General features: G+C 40.0%; 1 long non-coding RNA gene across 1 annotated transcript; it reads left to right on the top strand.

Annotated features, from left to right (window-relative positions):
• Positions 1-7,748: 7,748 nt before the first annotated feature.
• LOC125253265 lies at positions 7,749-19,468 on the top strand. Its single transcript, XR_007181399.1, has 3 exons — positions 7,749-8,195; positions 12,845-14,616; positions 18,419-19,468. It is a non-coding gene; the product is annotated as an uncharacterized LOC125253265 (long non-coding RNA).
• The last annotated feature ends 226 nt before the right edge of the window (positions 19,469-19,694 follow it).

Genomic DNA, 19,694 nt, shown 5'->3' with positions numbered 1-19,694 from the left:
TACTTCCATGTCTCGATTCTTCCGCGACACAGGCCATTCCTGCGCTTTGCGTTCGAAGGTCGAGCATATCAGTACAGAATCCTACCCTTCGGGCTGGCCCTGTCTCCCCGCATCTTTACGAAGGTCGTGGAGGGAGCCCTTGTTCCCATGAGAGAACAGGGTGTTCGCATTCTCAACTATCTCGACGACTGGCTCATTCTAGCACAGTCTCGGGATCAGTTGTGCGAACATAGGGATTTGGTGCTCAGACACCTCAGTCAGTTGGGGCTTCAGGTCAACTGGGAAAAGAGCAAACTCGCCCCGGTGCAGAGGATCTCTTTTCTCGGTATGGAGTTGGATTCGGTCGAACAGATAGCACGCCTCACAGAGGAACGTGCTCAGTCGGTGTTGAACTGCCTGAATACGTTCAATGGCAGGACAGCGGTCCCACTGAAATTTTTTCAGAGGCTCCTGGGGCATATGGCGGCCGCGGCGGCAGTAACCCCGCTCGGTCTGCTTCATATGAGACCGCTTCAACACTGGCTTCACGGCCGAGTCCCGAGATGGGCGTGGCAACACGGCACGTTCCGGGTGCCAATCACTCAGGAGTGCCGCCAAGCCTTCAGTCTGTGGTTGGACCCTTTGTTTCTCCGGGCAGGAGTGCCCCTAGAACAAGTGTCCCGGCATGCTGTGGTATTCACAGATGCTTCTGCCACCGGCTGGGGTGCCACGTACAACGGGCATGCAGTGTCGGGTTTGGACGGGACCCCATCTGCACTGGCACATCAATTGCCTCGAGTTGCTGGCAGTACGTCTTGCTCTGAGCCGCCTCAAAGGGCCGCTACGGGGCAAGCATGTACTGGTCCGTACAGACAACACTGCGACCGTTGCGTACATCAACCGTCAAGGTGGTCTACGCTCCCGTCGCATGTCGCAACTCGCCCGCCATCTCCTCCTGTGGAGTTGGAAGCATCTGAGGTCACTTCGCGCCATTCATGTTCCCGGTGTGCTCAACTGTGTGGCCGACGAGCTATCACGAGCTGCTCTGCCAGGAGAGTGGCGTCTCCACCCCCAGGTGGTCCAGCTGATCTGGAGAGAGTTCGGAGAGGCTCAGGTAGACCTGTTTGCCTCACCAGAAACCTCCCACTGCCAGTTGTTTTACTCTCTGACCGAGGGAACACTCGGGACAGACGCACTGGAACACAGCTGGCCCCGGGGCCTGCGCAAATATGCGTTTCCCCCAGTGAGCCTACTTGCACAGACTCTGTGCAAAGTCAGGGAGGAACTCTCACTCCTCGCAACAGCCCCTCCCTGGCCCATTCCTCTGAGGAAGGACCTTCTTTCTCAGAGACGGGGCACTCTTTGGCATCTGCGTCCAGACCTCTGGAAACTCCATGTCTGGTCCCTGGACGGGACGCAGAGGTTCTAGGTGACTTACCCCCTGAGGTACTTAACACCATCACTTCGGCTCGTGCACTGTCTACGAGACGTGCTTACGCCTCGAAGTGGAACCTGTTCGTCGAGTGGTGCTCTTCTCGCCGAGAAGACCCCCGAAGATGCTCGATCGGAGTTGTGCTTTCCTTCTTGCAGCAAGGGTTGGAGTGTAGGCTGTCCCCCTCCACCCTCAAAGTCCATACTGCTGCTATCTCCGCTTACCACGACGACATAGATGGCAAATCTGTTGGTCAGCACAACCTGGTCGTCAGGTTCCTTAGGGGGGCGAGACGGTTAAATCCTCCTCGTCCCCCCTCCATACCCTCTTGGGACCTCGCTCTGGTGCTAAGAGCACTTCAGATTGCTCCCTTTGAGCCTTTGCAATCGGCAGACTTAAAGATTTTGTCTATGAAGACTTTGCTGCTGGTTGCATTGGCCTCCATCAAGAGGGTAGGGGACCTGCATTCATTTTCGGTCGACGAATCGTGCCTGGAGTTCGGGCCGGGTGACAGCCACATGGTGCTGAGACCCCGGCCTGGCTATGTGCCCAAGGTTCCTACCACTCCCTTCAGGGATCAGGTGGTGAGCCTGCAAGCGCTGCCCTCGGAGGAGGCAGACCCAGCCCTGGCTTTGCTCTGTCCAGTCCGCGCCTTGCGACTGTACATAGAGAACTCGAAGCTTCAGGACCTCATACCAGCTCTTTGTCTGTTACGGAGGCCAGCAGAAGGGAAAGGCTGTCTCCAAGCAGAGGATGGCCCACTGGATAGTGGATGCCATCGCCCTGGCTTACCAAGCTCAGGGCGTGCCCTGCCCGCTCAGGTTGCATGATCACTCCACGAGAGGTGTAGCATCCTCCTGGGCGCTGGCTCGTGGCGCCTCGCTAACAGACATTTGTAGAGCTGCGGGCTGGGCGACACCTAACACGTTCGCTAGATACAATAGCCTTCGTGTCGAGCCGGTCTCCTCCCGTGTTCTCGCCTCAGGTCAGAGGCATGGAGAGGCACCGGCTTAGTGTCGGCTTGCTGCGCTACATGCGCTTCTTTGCTCCAGAGAGTCCCTACGGGCAGACCCTGTTGAGTCCTCCGGTTACCCTTCGGCAGCCGACGTGGCGGAGCGTCCGGCGCCAGGCCTATACTCCGTTGCATCCCTGAGAACCGGATGTATGCTGGGTTCTATATGTGTGACCCTACGGGGATCCCATATGGTTTTTTCCACGGTTGCTCCTAAACGAAGCCCATGTCTTTCCCTCTGGGAGAACCCATCTCTAACCGAGTTGGAGTCACCCCAGTCCTTCCATATGTTGCACAGCCCTACAGGGTTAGTCCATATGTACTTCTCCACATAACTCCTTCGGGGAAGGATGTGGCTTCCGCAGCGTTCCTTTTCTAACGAAAGGTTACGATTTCCCAGCGTTATCCAACAATCTCACTGAATGGGTTTGGGAACAACAGTGATCGACCCTCTCTGTGTGTTAGCCCTGTCCCACCGTCCGCAGGCAAGGGGGTTCAGGTGGCTTACAACAGAGCGCTGGAGGAGGGCAGCTCCTGTGGCGCTTTGGTAGGGATTCCTATTCGTCGGTCTGTCCGACGTATGTCGAACGTGACTGACTGAATGGGAACATCTCGGTTACAAAGGTAACCCTCGTTCCCTGAAGGAGGGAACGGAGACGTGCGTCCCGTCGCCACAGTCGTTGTCCTGCTGATGCTGCCGCCTGCTTAGTTCGGCTCCTCAGCGAAAACCTGAAGATGCAACGCACCTGCTGCTCATTATATACCCGCGCTGCGAGGCGAGCATCTGATGCATATGATTGCATGCCAATGTGCATTGGCTCGTTTTAGTTACACTCGAAGTAGATTGGCCTCTCTGTCGAGATTCCTATTCGTCGGTCTGTCCGACGTACGTCTCTGTTCCCTTCTTCAGGGAACGAGGGTTATCTTTGTAACCGAGACGTTTTTCAAGCACCTTATTACGACCCATATTTATGTTTTGAAGTCATGCGCCCTCTAGCTGGCATAAAAATAATGACAGTGTCGTGTTATGTCTGTCATCATGAATTTTTTTTTAATTCAAGTGTGAGCTATTAGTTATGTTTTGATAAACTATAATCTAACATAAACATAACCAACTATAAAAAGTAGCAGGTAATGAAGACATCAAACAAAGATATCTGAGGGCAACCCTCAGATGGGATGGGTCCTGACTTCATGTGGCGCCCCAAAGATCGGCTGCTGCCTGGCAAAATCAATGCATTCTCTCGCCGATCGTGCACAAGAGTCCCTTGTTTGCTCATTAGTTTTGTGTATAAATAGCCCTCCTGTTTCATGGAAAGGTTCCAGCGATGTTAAAGGTTCTTCATGGAACCATCAATGCCAATAAAGAACATTTATTTTTAAGAGCATTTCTTTTTTGTTAGCAACTTCTAGTGTAGCTAACATTTACAAATGGGGGTAACGCTTTAGTGTGCTATAACTATACATTTTGAGTTATATATGAGTAGTGTTGTGTTTTACATACTAGCCTCCCAAACAGAAACAAACGAGCACACAAACAATTCTTATTGCAGTCAAATATAAAAGAACAAAATATGAATAAAATGTGCAAGCTTAGAGGTTACAAAAATGGTTTGTTTAGTGAAGTAAGTGAACAAGCTCTACATCTCAAACTAGATCAAACTGCCCAAAAACTAAAATAATCAATTAAGAAAGAGAGAGAGAATCACTTCTTGTCCTCATATGTATGCTTTATTTGCATATAAATACTGCGGATTGCAGTTAACATAATAAACAAAAACAAAACTACTACATTACAAAATGTACAGGGATTGAGAACAGTTCTTGTCGAAACATGAATTCAGCCAAATTTTTCTAGCATAAAAAATGAATGGCTACATATAACCTTTGTATTTCAACAGTAGACAATTGGTTATAGAAACTTCATAATGATAATTAGAGAAGAATTATGGACATTTAATGAAGGGAAGTTTCCCTACGCGGTACAAAAAAAGAAGAGGCTGCACCAAACCAGGCAAAGCATAACAAACAAAACCAATACTTGTGACTATTTTTCCATTATCTACTAAAGGAAAAAGAGCTGATAAAATCATATAGGGCAAAAATATAATTAGCATGGTCACAACAGTTATTAGAATAAGATAAAACGCTCTTCTCTTCGTGTTGTTTTCTTCCCCTCTCTCTCTTCCTCTCTCTCCTGGTCCTGACTGCTTCAGAGCTCTGAGAACAGCCACAAGACAAAACAACTGGATGGAGAGGAACAGGGAGAAATGTGCATTGATGATAATATAATACAAGTCAGACTGGCACAAGATCAGAGTCATAATACCGATCCCACCAAAGACAAAATCAGCCACCCAGACAATAACACAGCAAATCACTCTATATCTGAGAGGTTTGTACTTCAGAAAGGTTACAGGATGAACCACTGCCAGGTAACGCTCAACACACATCAGACACTGAAACAGAGGACGACCTGTGATGGCTAATGAATAAAAAAAAAATCCAGCTATCCAAACATGTTCAGTTATATAGCTGATAAGATCAAAGAGACATTCCATAGAAAAGAAGATCTCACAGACGGAGAGGTTGAGACTGAAGAACTCTGCCGCAAGTCCATTGCCTGTTCCTGTTACTATAAGCCAAACCACGTAGAAGTTGGTAGGAAAACTCAACAGAATGATGATGATATCTGTCAGTGAGGACATTGAAAACTCATCTTCTCTATCAGTGCCATTATAAAAGAAGTAATCAGAAAAGTTTGATCCATCAGTGGGGAAGATCTCACTGCAGATGTTCATCTCAAAAACACACTGTGATCTATGAATGAGAGATACAAGTGTTAGTCCACCAGAACATTCTGGAACTGTTCAGAGTAAACCTGATCAAAACTACTTTAAATAACACACATTAGAAAAAGAGAACAGTTCTGTTTTAATTAACAGGTTATTTTACCTCAGTCCTGTGCTTCAGTCTACAAAGATGGAATTATTGATTCTGAGAAAAAAACAAAGAAACAAAGAAACAAAAAACAAACAAACACAATGGTATGATTCATGCAAGTTTGAAAGCAAAAAACTCAAAAAATAGTGGACAGAGATCTTAAGTCACTAAACCGGACTGTCTGCCTTTCAAGTTGATGTGTTAATGTGATGAAACTTGAACTTCTTTACAAGACCAACTATGTTAGATTTGAAAAAAAAAAAAAAAAAAAAAAAAAGAATCAGTTCATGTAAGTACAAGTAAACAAATAATAATTTCAACATTGACAAAAAGACAAAGTTTAGAAAGTCATTGAAGGATCACCTGATTTTAATAACCATCTATTTACAGAATCATTTGAAAATCACATTGGTGTGAAAGTCAGTTGTGCTGAAGCAGGTTGGATATAAACTTTGCAGGACAATGGGTCCCCAGGATCAGGGTTGAAGACCTTTTCTTTTGATACAAAGCTTTCATATTACTTATGAATGGGAGAAAGTGCAACGTGCAATAGAGTGCAACAGTCGGGTACCGGAAGTAAAAACTCCATTCATTTTCTCAGTAGGGAAATTGATTTTGAAAGACAACTCATAAAGCTTTAAAGAGATCTACTGTGAGCTATAAAGCTGTTAATCCATGATATTTGCTTCTATTTAAGCATCAACCTACATTATTTCAGCTTATTTATTTATTATTTTCTTTTTGGTGTTGACGTCACAATTAAAACAAAGGGAAATCTGGAGGTAGCCAATACAAACCAGAACAGAGTCAGCAACGTAAAAAGCATCATGTTTTATTGTTGGGTGCCAGAATTGAAAGAGTACATGCTCCAATTTGAAATTTTATTGCATGCTTTCACTGCCAGACCAAAAAAAAAAAAAAAAACCCAATAAAAAGAGCATACTGGACAGAATTGATCATCAAAAGTGCTTGCATTTGCAGCGCACACTTCATATAATGAAAGACTAAACTATTATCTTTTGTTGGTCTGGATTATGGTTTGGTTACATGTCTAAAGATTCATGCCCACCTAATCAGACATTAAGGAACAAGTTAAGTGATTTCTCATGTAATTAAAACTTTTTTAGCACTTAAAGGGTTAGTTCACCCAAAAATGAAATTTCTGTGACAAGAATACTTTTTTTTTCTTCACAAAAACAAAACAAAATAACAACTTGTACGCTGTTGACGTAGAACGCAGTGCAGTGCTTCTGTGTTCTACGTCAGAACACAGACTCATTGTTGGCCGGCTCCTGCATCAACTCTGACTTGTAGCAGTGCATGCCGGTTAGATATGTTGTTCAATTTGAGACAGCGGCGATGCCATGTGACTGTGACTTGCCATGTGACTGTGGCATCAAAGAACCGTGAGAGCGATTCGAGAACAGTCGGCTGAGTCAGCCGGCGCAGCTTCTCCAGAGCAGTTACAAGAGCTCTGATGATGACACAGCTGTTCCACGATTGACCAAATTCATTGCATGACAAAGCATGTTATTCTCACACCTTTAGTTCCACTAATGCTCATAAATCTGTATTTTTATAACAGTAAAAGCACTTTTCATGTAGTCACACTCCATATTTATCAAAATAAAACTGATAAAAAAACATAGAACCCACTTAAAGGATTAGTCCACTTTTAAATAAACTTTTCCTGATAATTTACTCACCCCCATGTCATCCAAGATGTCCATGTCTTTCTTTCTTCAGTTGAAAAGAAATTAAGGTTTTTGATGAAAACATTCCAGGATTTTTCTCCATATAGTGGACTTCAATGGCCTCCAGACGGTTGAAGGTCAAAATTAGTTTCACTGCAGCTTCAAATTGTTCTACACAATCCCAGACGAGAAATAATGGTCTTATCTAGAGAAACCATCACTCATTTTCTAAAAAAAAATAAATAAAATTTTATACATTTTAACCATAAATGCTCATCTTGAACTAGCTCTCTTCTTCTTCTTCTTCTTCTTCTCTATTTTAATTCCAGCAGTGTAGACACTGCTAAGTGTATTACTGCCATCCACAGGTTAAAGTTTTAACTAATTGTTATATACTATTGAACTAGCATATTGCATATAAAAACTTTGACCTGTGGTGGGCAGTAATACGCTTAGCAGTGTCTACACTGCTGGAACTGTGAAACTAATTTTGACCTTCAACTGTTTGGTACCCATTGAAGTCCACTATATGGAGAATAATCCTGGAATGTTTTCATCAAAAACCTTAATTTCTTTTCGACTGAAGAAAGAAAGACATGGACATCTTGGATGACATGGGGGTCAGTAAAAGTTTATTTAAAAGTGGACTAATCCTTTAATTATTTAAATAGTACAGGCTTTTGTTGAACTTTAACTCTCGCCGATCGGTTGCATCCAGCCGCAGCCGATGTCGAACACACCTACTGGTTCATTGTTTGGTTGTGCACAGGTGTCTCTTGTTTGCTCATTAGTTTTGTGTATAAATAGCGCTCATGTTTCATTGTTCCTTAGTCTAGATTTTTCATGTAACCCACTGTTTGGTGAGCATATTCGTGTTCATACCAAGTCTTGTGTCAAGTCTGTGAAATCTCTTTTGGATTATATTTTATGTCACTTTATTTCATTAAACTGCTCCGGGGTTCTGCAAACTCATCTACAGTGGACTTTGTTACAGCGTGCTGTCTAGAGGAGGGCTCTGAACTCGGAATTTGGCCCGATCCCAGAGTATTCCACCCTACTTGACTGGGAAAGGAACCAGCCAAATGTGAGGCGATGGGGTGGTGGAGAGCTGCTGTTAAACTGTTGCGGGACAGAGGTGAGGGAGGGATATATATATATATATATATATATATATATATATATATATATATATATATATACCGACTTCCTCTTGCACTGATTGGTGGGATTACCTTAACGTGCTCCTCCCAAATGAAATAGTTTTTACAACAATGAATTATAGACTATAATTTTAACAACCAAAAATGTTATATTTAACTTAACTTATTTTGTGTGCAAACCTATTACTAGATGATTCATTGTTACTAAAAATTTCTTGACACCCAAGCCGCAATTGAATTTGGACAAATTATTCAGCATCACATATAACTTAAATAAATATAATTGCAAGATTTTTTTTTATTTTGTATTTTTTTTATAAAAATCAACCTTGTTACTCAAGTTATAGCAAGAAAGAGTCATCAAGGAAATATTTACTTTAATGTATTTTAATTAAATTAATTTAATTGAAAACATTTATAGTTAAGAAAAAAATGTGCACATGAGTTTTTAAGGTAGAAACAAAATGAACACGCATTTTGCAAAGACATCCTACCCTGCACCACACAGTAACATCTTTAAAAGCAACATTAATATAATACAAAAGATCACTTCTGGTTCTCAGATAAATGGCTATTTGATTTGCGTAAGACTGCTTTAAATTTCCAGTGGCATAACAAACAAAAAGTACAATAACAATGAGTTAATACTACTTTTACTTTTAAAAATGTTATTTTTATCATCATGAAATAAATAGTTACACTAAAGATTATGCTGTTATATATAGATAATGGTTAAAGTAGAATTACTGATATTTGATAAAGGGCAGTTTCCTCACCCGATAAAGAAAGAGAAGAGGCAGCACCAGACCAGCCAATGAAAAACTAACAAAGCCAATGGATGAGAGTCTATTGGAGATTGTTGTTGAACTAAAAAGAGCTACTATGATTACATAAGGAGCATATAATATAAACATGGTCACAGTAGTTATTAGAATAAGATGAGTGAAATGAGTCATGAGAGATTGCACACATAAAAAGATCTCACAGACAGCGAGGTTCAGGCTGAAGAACTCTGCCGCAAGTCCATTCCCGGTTCCTGACACTATAAGCCATATCACATAAAAGTTTGTAGGAAGATCAAACAGAATGAAGAAGATATCTAACAGTGAAGTCATTTCAAAACTTTCTTCCAACACACTGTCATTGTAAAATAAGTAATCTGAATAATTAGATCTAGTGGGGAAGATCTCACTGGAGATGTTCATCTCTTCACTGTTTGCAGTCAAAAACACACTGTGATCTATGAATGAGAGATACAAGTGTTAGTCCACCAGAGGAATTTCATTAAAAATTGCTTATATAATCAATTTTAAAAAGGGAAAAGTTCTATAAACACTATCTATACCAGCATCTAGTCTTCTAAATATTAAATGAATATAGTGAATGCTTTGACCAAAAAAAGCAACATTAATCTGCCCTTTACCTTTGTCCTGTAATCTGCAGTATAACTGGTATGATTCATGCAATTTTTCTAAATTAACGTAAATTACTAAAACTTTTTACATAAACATTATACATAGACCCTTATAGCTGGACTGGCTGCATTCTAAGTTGATCCATTAATGGGATGAAAGTTTTACTTTAGTATCTGGGATGCCATCTGCCATCTGCTTTTAATAACAATGTATTTACAAAGGAAATCAATAATAATGGAAACAGATACTTCATTGATTTACAAAAAAAAAAAAAAAAAAACTCATTAGCTACAATAAATCAAACTAAAACAACAGATGTGATTTACCATACAGCACATTTGTTAGAGAAATACAATACACTTTAGTGGTGCATGATTATTTTAACTAATAATTATGTTTCATAAATTAGTATACCATAAAATTAACCAGGCATTTTGATAATGAACACATCAAAACTCTTCATCCCCTGAAAAATTGTGATTTTGGTCTGTCCCACCTCAGAGGTCTGGACCTCTACAAAAAACAAACAAACAAACATTAAAAAATACTTTTTTTAAATGTCATAAGCTGTATTTAGTAATAATAATAATAATAATAATAATATGTTTTATTTATTTAGCGCCTTTCAGGAACCCAAGGACGCTTTACAGTAAGTTGCTATATAATATGAATACATATAAGTATACAGTCAATATACAACATGTAATCAACCAGATAGAACAGACAAAGAAGGTTAATCTACATTAGACTTACAAAAAACAAGCACAGTGCTGGAAAATTGAGACAGACAATCAATTAACAAAACATAAAGTGAATAAGTGTGTTTTGAGGGCAGTTTTATAGGTCTGAAGAGAAGAGATATAACAAAGGTCTTGTGGTAGCTTGTTCCAGAGCTTAGAAGCTGATATGCTGAAAGCCCTACCACCCACACTAGATAGACAGAAATTGGGTACTTCAAGCAAGTTTTCAGTGCTTGATCTCAGAGTACGGGCAGGGACATAGGGGATAATCATTTCGCAAAGGTAGGAAGGTGCTAAACCATGACGAGCCTTAAAAACTAGAGTAAGAATCTTAAACTGGATGCGGTAACTAACAGGGAGCCAATGTAGTTGCTGTAAGACGGGTGATGTGAGCTGATTTTTTGGTAAAAGTGAGGACCCGAGCAGCTGAATTCTGAATGAACTGCAAGCGATTTATGACTTTTTTGGGTAGACCATAAAGCAAGGAGTTACAATAATCAAGACGTGAAGTTATAAAAGCGTGAACAACAGTTTCTGCATCTTTGAGATTTAGTGAGGGCCTTAAACGGACAATGTTGCGAAGATGGAAGAAACAGGACTTGACAAGCTGATTGATGTGGGGTTCAAAACTTAGCCTAGAATCGAACAACACACCAAGGTTTCGAATAGTGGAAGAGGGTTGAACCAGGACACCGTCAATGTTAACAGAAAAATCATGTTGGGTGAGATCAAGGGATTTAGGGACTACCAGCAGAATTTCAGTTTTTTCCATATTCAACATTAAGTAGTTTTGAGCCATCCATATTTTGAGATCGTGTAAGCAAGATGTTAAGGAAGGGGGAGGAAAAACAGAGTTAGGTTGTACAGTGAAATAGATTTGTGTGTCGTCAGCATAACTGTGAAAATTAAAGCCATGGCGCCAGATGATCTGACCTAGGGGAAGTGTGTAGATTAAGAATAAAAGTGGACCAAGGACAGATCCTTGAGGCACTCCATGGGAGAAGGTGACAGAATGAGAATTGAATTTGTCAGTGCTAATGAACTGTTGCCTGTCTGTGAGATATGAATTTAGCCATTGTAAAGCCGTTTCTGAAATGCCGATTGCAGACAATCGGGACAAAAGTACAGAGTGGCAGACGGTATCAAAAGCTGAACTCAGGTCCAAAAGGACCAGAATGCTGAGGACACCAGAATCAGAGGCGAGGAGGAGGTCATTCACCACTTTGAGAAGAGCAGTCTCTGTACTGTGGAGGGGGCGAAAACCAGACTGAAAGGGTTCCTGCAGATTATTTTTGTCCAAGTGAGTCTGCAGTTGTGTGGCAACCACTTTTTCTAGGACTTTAGACAAAAAAGGGAGATTGGAAATTGGTCTAAAGTTACTCAGTACTATGTCATCAAGGCCAGGTTTTTTAAGTATGGGGTGATCATGGCTATTTTCAGTCCAGGTGGTACATAACCCGTCATAAGGGAACTATTTATCATGTGGGTGATAGGTATAATGAGGGAAGGGAGAAGGTTTTTGAGTAGATGTGTTGGTAAAGGATCTAACTGGCAGGTGGAGGAGTTAGAGCTCATAATCAGCTGTTCAACCACAGATGTATTGGTGAGAGTATAGTTAGAGATTGGGTAGGGTATCTGGAAAGTAGAAGTTTCTGAAGGAGTTGAAGAAGAGAAAGATTGATAGATATTGTCAATTTTGTGTGTAAAGAATGTCAGAAAGTTTTCACAAAGGTCAGAAGAACCATTAAGCAGTGGAGGTGGTGGTTTAACAAGTTTGTTGATCTCAGAAAAAAGGGTCCTGGGTTAACACTTTGCTCTGTTTATAATATTAGATAAGTAAGTAGCGTGTGCAGTGTTAAGGGCTTTTTTATATTGTGATATGAGTTCAGTGTAGAGGGTAGCATGAGCAGGAAGATAGGTCTTCTTATTTAGTGCAACTTTATGTGCTCAGGCGTGACCAACTGAGATCATCTTTTCTTTAAACCAATATTGATAAGATTTTGTAAAACAATTTATATTATCTGACAGTGAAAAATTATTAATACCATACTGCTTCAGTGTAGTTATGGTTACTCTTAAAAGAACAAGAACAATACATTATGAGTAGCGTGTTGTGTTTTACACACTAGTCTCCCAAACAGAAACAAACAAACACACAAACAAACTATTCTTGCAGTCAAATATAAAAGAAAAAAAAGTTATTAATTATAAAACAATTATTGACATTTCATGAAAGGAAGTTTCCTTACACAGTACAAAAAAAGAAGAGGCTGCACCAAACCAGGCAAAGCATAACAAACAAAACCAATATTTATTATTTCTACATCTACTGAAAAAGTAAAAAAAAAACATAAAGGGCAAAAATATAATTAGTATGGTCACAGCAGTTATTAAAATAATATAAAATGCCCTTCTCTTAATGTGGTTTTCTCTCTCTGTCCCTCTTTCTCCTGGTCCTGACTGCTTCAGAGCTCTGAGAACAGCCACAAGAAAAAACAACTGGATGGAGAAGAAGAGGGAGAAATGTGCCATGATGAAAATATAATACATGTCAATCTGGGAAGAGATCAGAGTCGTAATACTGATCCCACTGAAGACAAATCCTGCCACCCAGGCAATAACACAGCAGATCACTCTATATCTGAGAGGTTTGAACTTCAGAAAGGTTACAGGATGAACCACTGCCAGGTAACGCTCAACACAGATCAGACACTGAAACAGAGGACGACCAGTGATGGCTAGTGAATTAAAAAACATAACAGCTATCCAAACATGTTTAGTTTTATAGCTGATAAAATCAAAGAGACATTCCATAGAAAAGAGGATCTCACAGACGGAGAGGTTGAGACTGAAGAACTCTGCTGCAAGTCCATTGCCTGTTCCTGTTAGTATAAGCCAAACCACATAGAAGTTGGTAGGAAGACCTAACAGAATGATGATGATATTTATCAGTGGGAACATTGAAAACCTATCTTCGATATCAGTGCCATTATAAAATAAGTAATCAGAAAAGTTTGATCCATCAGTGGTGAAGATCTCACTGGAGATGTTCATCTCATCTCTTTGTGCAGTCAAAAACACAACTGTGATCTATGAATGAGAGATACAAGTGTTAGTCCACCAGAACATTCTGGAACTGTTCAGAGTAAATCTGATCAAAACTACTTTAAATAACACATTAGAAAAAGAGAACAGTTCTGTTTTAATTAACAGGTTATTGTACATCAGTCCTGTGCTTCAGTCTACAAAGATGGAATGATCGATTCTGAGGGGGGAAAAAATGGTATGATTCATGCAAGTTTGAAAGCAAAATAAATCATTCAAAAATAGTGCACAGAGAACTTTAGTCACTAAGCTGGACTGTCTGCCTTCCAAGTTGATGTGTTAATGTGATGAAACTTGTACTTCTTTACCAGGCTTGAAGCTTTGAAAAATGACATGCAAATACACACAAGTGACATCATATTTGCTTCAAAAGACCAACTGTGTTATAACGAGAGGTTAGATTCGAGAAAAAAAAAGTTCTTGAATCAGTTCATGTAAGTACAAGTAAACAAATAATAATTTCAACATTGACAAAAAGACAAAGTTCAGAAAGTCATTGAAGGATCACCTGATTTTAATAACCATCTATTTACAGATGAACTCAATCGTAATACTGAAAGCATTTTCTCTGGGATTTACTTTTTTTTTTTTTTTTTTTAATCTGCACAGTTCTTCTTCTACCTCTCCATCCAGTTGTTTTGTGTTGTGGCTTTTCTCAGACCTCTGAAGCAGTCAGGACAAGGAGAGAGAAGAAGAGCTTGCTGCTCTATATAGTAAATACTTTAGGTCAGAGAATATAAATTTGCAGAACAATGGGTCCCCAGGAGCAGGGTTGAAGACCTTTTCTTTAGATATACAAAGCTTTCATATTACTTATGAATGGGAGAAAGTGCAATGTGCAATAGAGTGCAACAGTCGGGTCCCGGAAGTAAAAACTCAACTTATTTTCTCCATAGGGAAATTGATTTTTTTAAAGACAAATCTACTGTGGGCTCCAAGGGTGTTAAACCTAGTATTTGATTCTGTTGAATCATTATTTCAGCTTATTTATATATAGAGCTTAAAATGTCATCTTATTGTATTGTCAGGTGCCAGATAAAACAGATGACACCTGTGCTTAAACCCAATAAAAAGAGCATACTGGACAGAAACGATCATCAAAAGTGCTTGCGTTTGCAGCGCACACTTCATATAAGGTAAGATTAAACTATTGTCTTTAGTTGGTATGGGTTATGGTTTGGTTGAATGTCTAAAGATTTCTCATTCATGCCCACCTAATCAGAAATTGAGGAACAAGTTAAGTGATTTCTCATTTAATGCTAACTTTTTTAGCACATAAGCTAGCTAACTTTGTTAGTCGTACAACTAGCAGTTAGCTAAATGCTAGCTAATGACCAGAGATTAAACATAAAGGAAACTGTTTGTGCTGTCTTAAAGTTGCCATAAGTGGTGCCATAATCTTTTAGATCATCCATCCATTGAGTGCACATTTACGGGTCGGCCAATCTGGTTCTATCTGTTGAAGTTAACTCTTTCAAATAACAATCGCGGTCCTGGACAGTGAGCAACCTTACATATTTAGATAAAATTGGACTTTCTCGAGCTAACAAAACTTGCTAGCTATAGTGTTAGTGAAGTGGTCAGAGGAATCGTTCTGCCTCCACCTAAGCTCTGCCCACAAAAAAAAAACAAAAAACGTTACAATGTTTACTAACTGAAATGGAGTCTATCCACCTTATTTTTCAACACGAAAGTAAGGTGTTTTCTGTGAATGTGCAAGACTTCCGATTTATTAGCCTCTATAGGGAAATAATGAGAAAATGCAGTACACTGTAAAACTGTCTGGCTAAAAACCAGCATGTTTATAATTAAGACAATACATTAAAATAATAAGGTAAGAAATACCAGTTTGCAATATTAAGCAGCATAATGACCTGTTTTGTAGAGCTAAAAATAACTGCAAGCAAATGACACCGGAAGTCTGACACATTAAAATTGCAAATGGCCACGCCCATTCTTACCTGAAAAATAAGGTGGATAGCTGCCCGAGAGGCATTTCAAAGATGGCCGCCGGGTGAAATGACTTGCCTTAAAGGTCCCGTTTTTCTTGGTTTTTTGAAGCTTTGATTGTGTTTATAGTGTGCAATATAACATGTGTTCATGTTTCGCGTGTAAAAAAACACAGTATTTTTCACATAATTTACTTATCTGTATACCGCTGTTTCCACTGTCATAAAAACGGGCTGATGACTTCCTTGTTCTATGAAGTCCCTCCTTCAGAAATATGTAACGAGTTCTGATTGTGCCAGCGGTTCCTGTGTTGTGATTCGACAGCAGTTTAGCGAACCTTGCCCAGAAAGGTCACGCCTCTTACCATAACGTGGAGATGCATGCGCTCAGTGTTATTGTAAACATGTCTTTAATTTTACCCTATCAATTTGAGCCGGAATCAGACCCGGTGATTGGACTGCGGGATGAAAATAACAGTGTTTCGACGACATGGCGACAAACACACTCTACAAACGCAACTCTTGTGCATTCCTGTGGGCGGAGGTTAGTCAAAAAACTGTTTTAGTGACGTCATTAAAGAAGGAAGTAGAGGGATGTAGTCCAAACTGGCCGTTCGATGTAGGCGACTTCTGTTAAATAAAATATCTCGCTTGGCATTGAACTTTGAGCTTTAAAATTTTACAGATTTTATTTATACTCTAACAACAACATTACACACTAACTAAAGTTTGAAACATGGGATCACGAAGAACGGGACCTTTAAAGGAACTTTTTTTTAGTAGTCATAGTAAACTCACTTCAATATCATTATATATGGAGTTAACTGGAATGTGAATATGTAGGTTTACTAGAGAAAAGTTAAAATGTGATAAAAATGGTGACTGATTAAAGTGACTTGCTCCATCAGCCAGTCTAAATAAATGATGTTCTGATTTTGTAAAATAAAAACAGCATATAATCTGACAGAGATATACTTAAAATTGTATGGACCTTTAACTAGCTTCAGTGTTTGTAGCTACTTTTTGTTAACTTGTAGTGTATAACTACTTTTTCAACTGGGAAATTTTTGGTTCAACTGCTTTAAATTATAAGTACACTATATTGCCAAAAGTTTTAGGACACCTGCCTTTACGTGCACATTAACTTTAATGACATCCCATTCTTAATCCATAGGGTTTAATATGGAGTTGGCCCACCTTTTGCAGCTATAACAGCTTCAACTCTTCTGGGAAGGCTTTCCACAAGGTTTAGGAGTGTGTTTATGGGGATTTTTGACCATTCTTCTAGAAGCGCATTTGTGAGGTCAGGCAGTGATGTTGGCGAGAAGGCCTGGCTCACAGTCTCCGCTCTAATTCACCCCAAAGTTGTTCTATCAGGTTGAGGTCAGGACTCTGTGCAGGCCAGTCAAGTTCCTCCACACCAAACTTGCTCATCCATGTCTTTATGGACCTTTGCTTTGTGCACTGGTGCACAGTCATGTTGGAACAGGAAGGGGCCATCCCCAAACTGTTCCCACAAAGTTGGGAGCATGAAATTGTCCAAAATATCTTGGTATGCTGAAGCATTAAGAGTTCCTTTCACTGGAACTAAGGGGCCAAGCCCAAACCCTGAAAAACAACAACACACCATAATCACCCCTCCACTAAACTTTACACTTGGCACAAGGCAGTCAGGCAGGTACCGTTCTCCTGGCAACCACCAAACCCAGACTCATCCATCGGATTACCAGACAGAGAAGCATGATTGGTCACTCCAGAGAACACGTTTCCACTGTTCTAGAGTCCAGTGGTGGTGTGCTTTACACCACTGCATCCGACGCTTTGCATTGCACTTGGTGATGTAAGGCTTGGATGCAGCTGCTCGGCCATGGAAACCCATTCCACAAAGCTCTCTACGCACTGTTCTTGAGCTAATCTGAAGGCCACACGAAGTTTGGAGGTCTGTAGCTATTGACTCTGCAGAAAGTTGGTGACTTCTGCGCACTGTGTGCCTCAGCATGCGCTGACCCCGCTCTGTGATTTTTACGTGGCCTACCACTTTGTGACTGTTGTTCCCAATTGCTTCCACTTTGTTATGATACCACTAACAGTTGACCATGGATTATTTAGTAGTGAGAAAATTTCATAGATGGACTTATTGCACAGGTGGCAACCTATCACAGTATCATGATTGAATTCACTGAGCTCCTGAGAGCGACCCATTCTTTCACAAATGTTTGTAGAAGCAGTCTGCATGCCTAGGTGCTTGATTTTATACACCTGTGGCCATGGAAGTGAGTGATTGGAAAACCTGAATTCAATGATTTGGAGGGGTGTCCCAATACTTTTGGCAATATAGTGTATCTTGTTGCGTTTGTATGTTTCCAGGACATTTTAAAACACACTGAACTATAAGAAAAAGTGCACTGGTTTGTTCAGCGACAAAGCAAGCTTAAATCAACAATATGAGAACTGTACCATTTACTTTTGTACATTTAAATATCAACATAAAAAACATCCATATATGTTTTTTTTTGCCCATTAATGTTTTAATTTGCAATTAACATAAGAAGCATTAGCAAAACTATGCATAACAAAGTATAGTGCATAGTTCTTGTAATACATTTTTCAATGTAAGTTTTGAATTTTAGTAAATAGTTAAGTGTCTATTTCAGTATTGTAGCAGCATGGCAGATGGTGAATTATAGAGATCTCATTACAGGTATATAAAGTGGAATTATTGAAAATTTATGAAGGGTAGTTTCCCCACCCGGTAGAGAAAGAGAAGAGGCTGCACTAAACCAGATAAGGTAAAAAATACATAAGCAGAAACAAGGAGTGCATCAGGAGTTTCTGCTGTACTCCAAATAAAATATATTAAAATTATAAAGGGAATATATATGATTACCATGGTCACAGTAGTTATTAAAATGAGATAAAACGCTCTTCTCTTCATGTGGTTTTCCTCCTCTCTCTCTCTTCCTCTCTCTCCTGGCCCTGACTGCTTCAGAGCTCTGAGAACAGCCACATAACAGAACAACTGAATGGAGAGGAAGAGGATGAACTGTACAAGAAAAAAAGTAAAGTACAACTCTGAGAGAAGGAACCATAAAGTCACAATACTGACCCCACCAGAGCCAAAACCTGCCACCCAGACAATAAAAGAGCAGATCACTCTATATCTGAGAGGTTTGTACTTCAGAAAGGTTACAGGATGAACCACTGCCAGGTAACGCTCAACACAGATCAGACACTGAAACAGAGGACGTCCAGTCATGGCAAGTGCTTCTAGGAAACACGTAAGAATCCAGAGATCTCCAACTTTATAGCCAATAAGAACCAAGGGAGGTTGCATAGATATAAGGATCTCACAGACAGCGAGGTTGAGACTGAAGAACTCTGCTGCAAGTCCATTGCCTGTTCCTGTTATTATAAGCCAAATCACATAGGAGTTGGTAGGAAAGCCCAACAGAACGGTGATTATACCTACAAGTGAGGATGTTTCAAAAACAATCTTCTCCTCAGTGGTGTTGAAAAAGAAGTGATCAGAAGAGTTTGATCCATCAGTGGGGAAGATCTCACTGGAGATGTTCATCTCTTCACTGTTTGCAGTCAAAAACACAACTGAGATCTATGAATGAGAGACACAAGTGAACATTCTGGAACTGTACAGAGTAAACTTGATCAAAACTACTTTAAATAGCACACATTAGAAAAAGAGAACAGTTCTGTTATTACTTGGTTATTTTACCTAAATATTAGTGAACAAAATTATATCTATAGTCACGTATAGCTAGACTTAGTCACTTATAGCTGGACTGTCTGCCTTCCAAGTTGATCTGTTAATGAGATGAAACTTACTTATTTCTATCAGGCCCTGAAGCATTGCAAAATTCCATGCAAATACGTTATGTGATTATATCATATTTCAGTTCATATTTGCTTCAAAAGACCAGCTGTGTCATGTAAGGGTGTCACAACAAGATAAAAAATGATCTTGAATCAGTTTATCTCTATACATAATTGCAAGTAAATAAGCAAAAAAAAAAAAAAAAAAAAACAGTCAAAGAGGACAAAGTCATTCAGGATCAGCTGGACTGGTGGTAATAAAAACTCCTCTCATGCACAAAATAAACCACCTGCTTTCAATAACCATCCAACTAACTCATTCAAAATACTGAAAACTGATAGTCCTCTATTATGCTCAGCTATAAATCATGCTAAAACAACAGATGTGATTTCAGATGTGAATCGTGACTATTAACTATTAAATACCTATTAATCTA

Source organism: Megalobrama amblycephala, linkage group LG18 (assembly GCF_018812025.1).
Source record: "Megalobrama amblycephala isolate DHTTF-2021 linkage group LG18, ASM1881202v1, whole genome shotgun sequence".
NCBI classification, from domain to species: Eukaryota; Metazoa; Chordata; class Actinopteri; order Cypriniformes; family Xenocyprididae; genus Megalobrama; species Megalobrama amblycephala.
The sequence above is the reverse complement of the archived record's forward strand: the minus strand, read 5'-3'. Positions and strand labels throughout refer to the sequence as shown.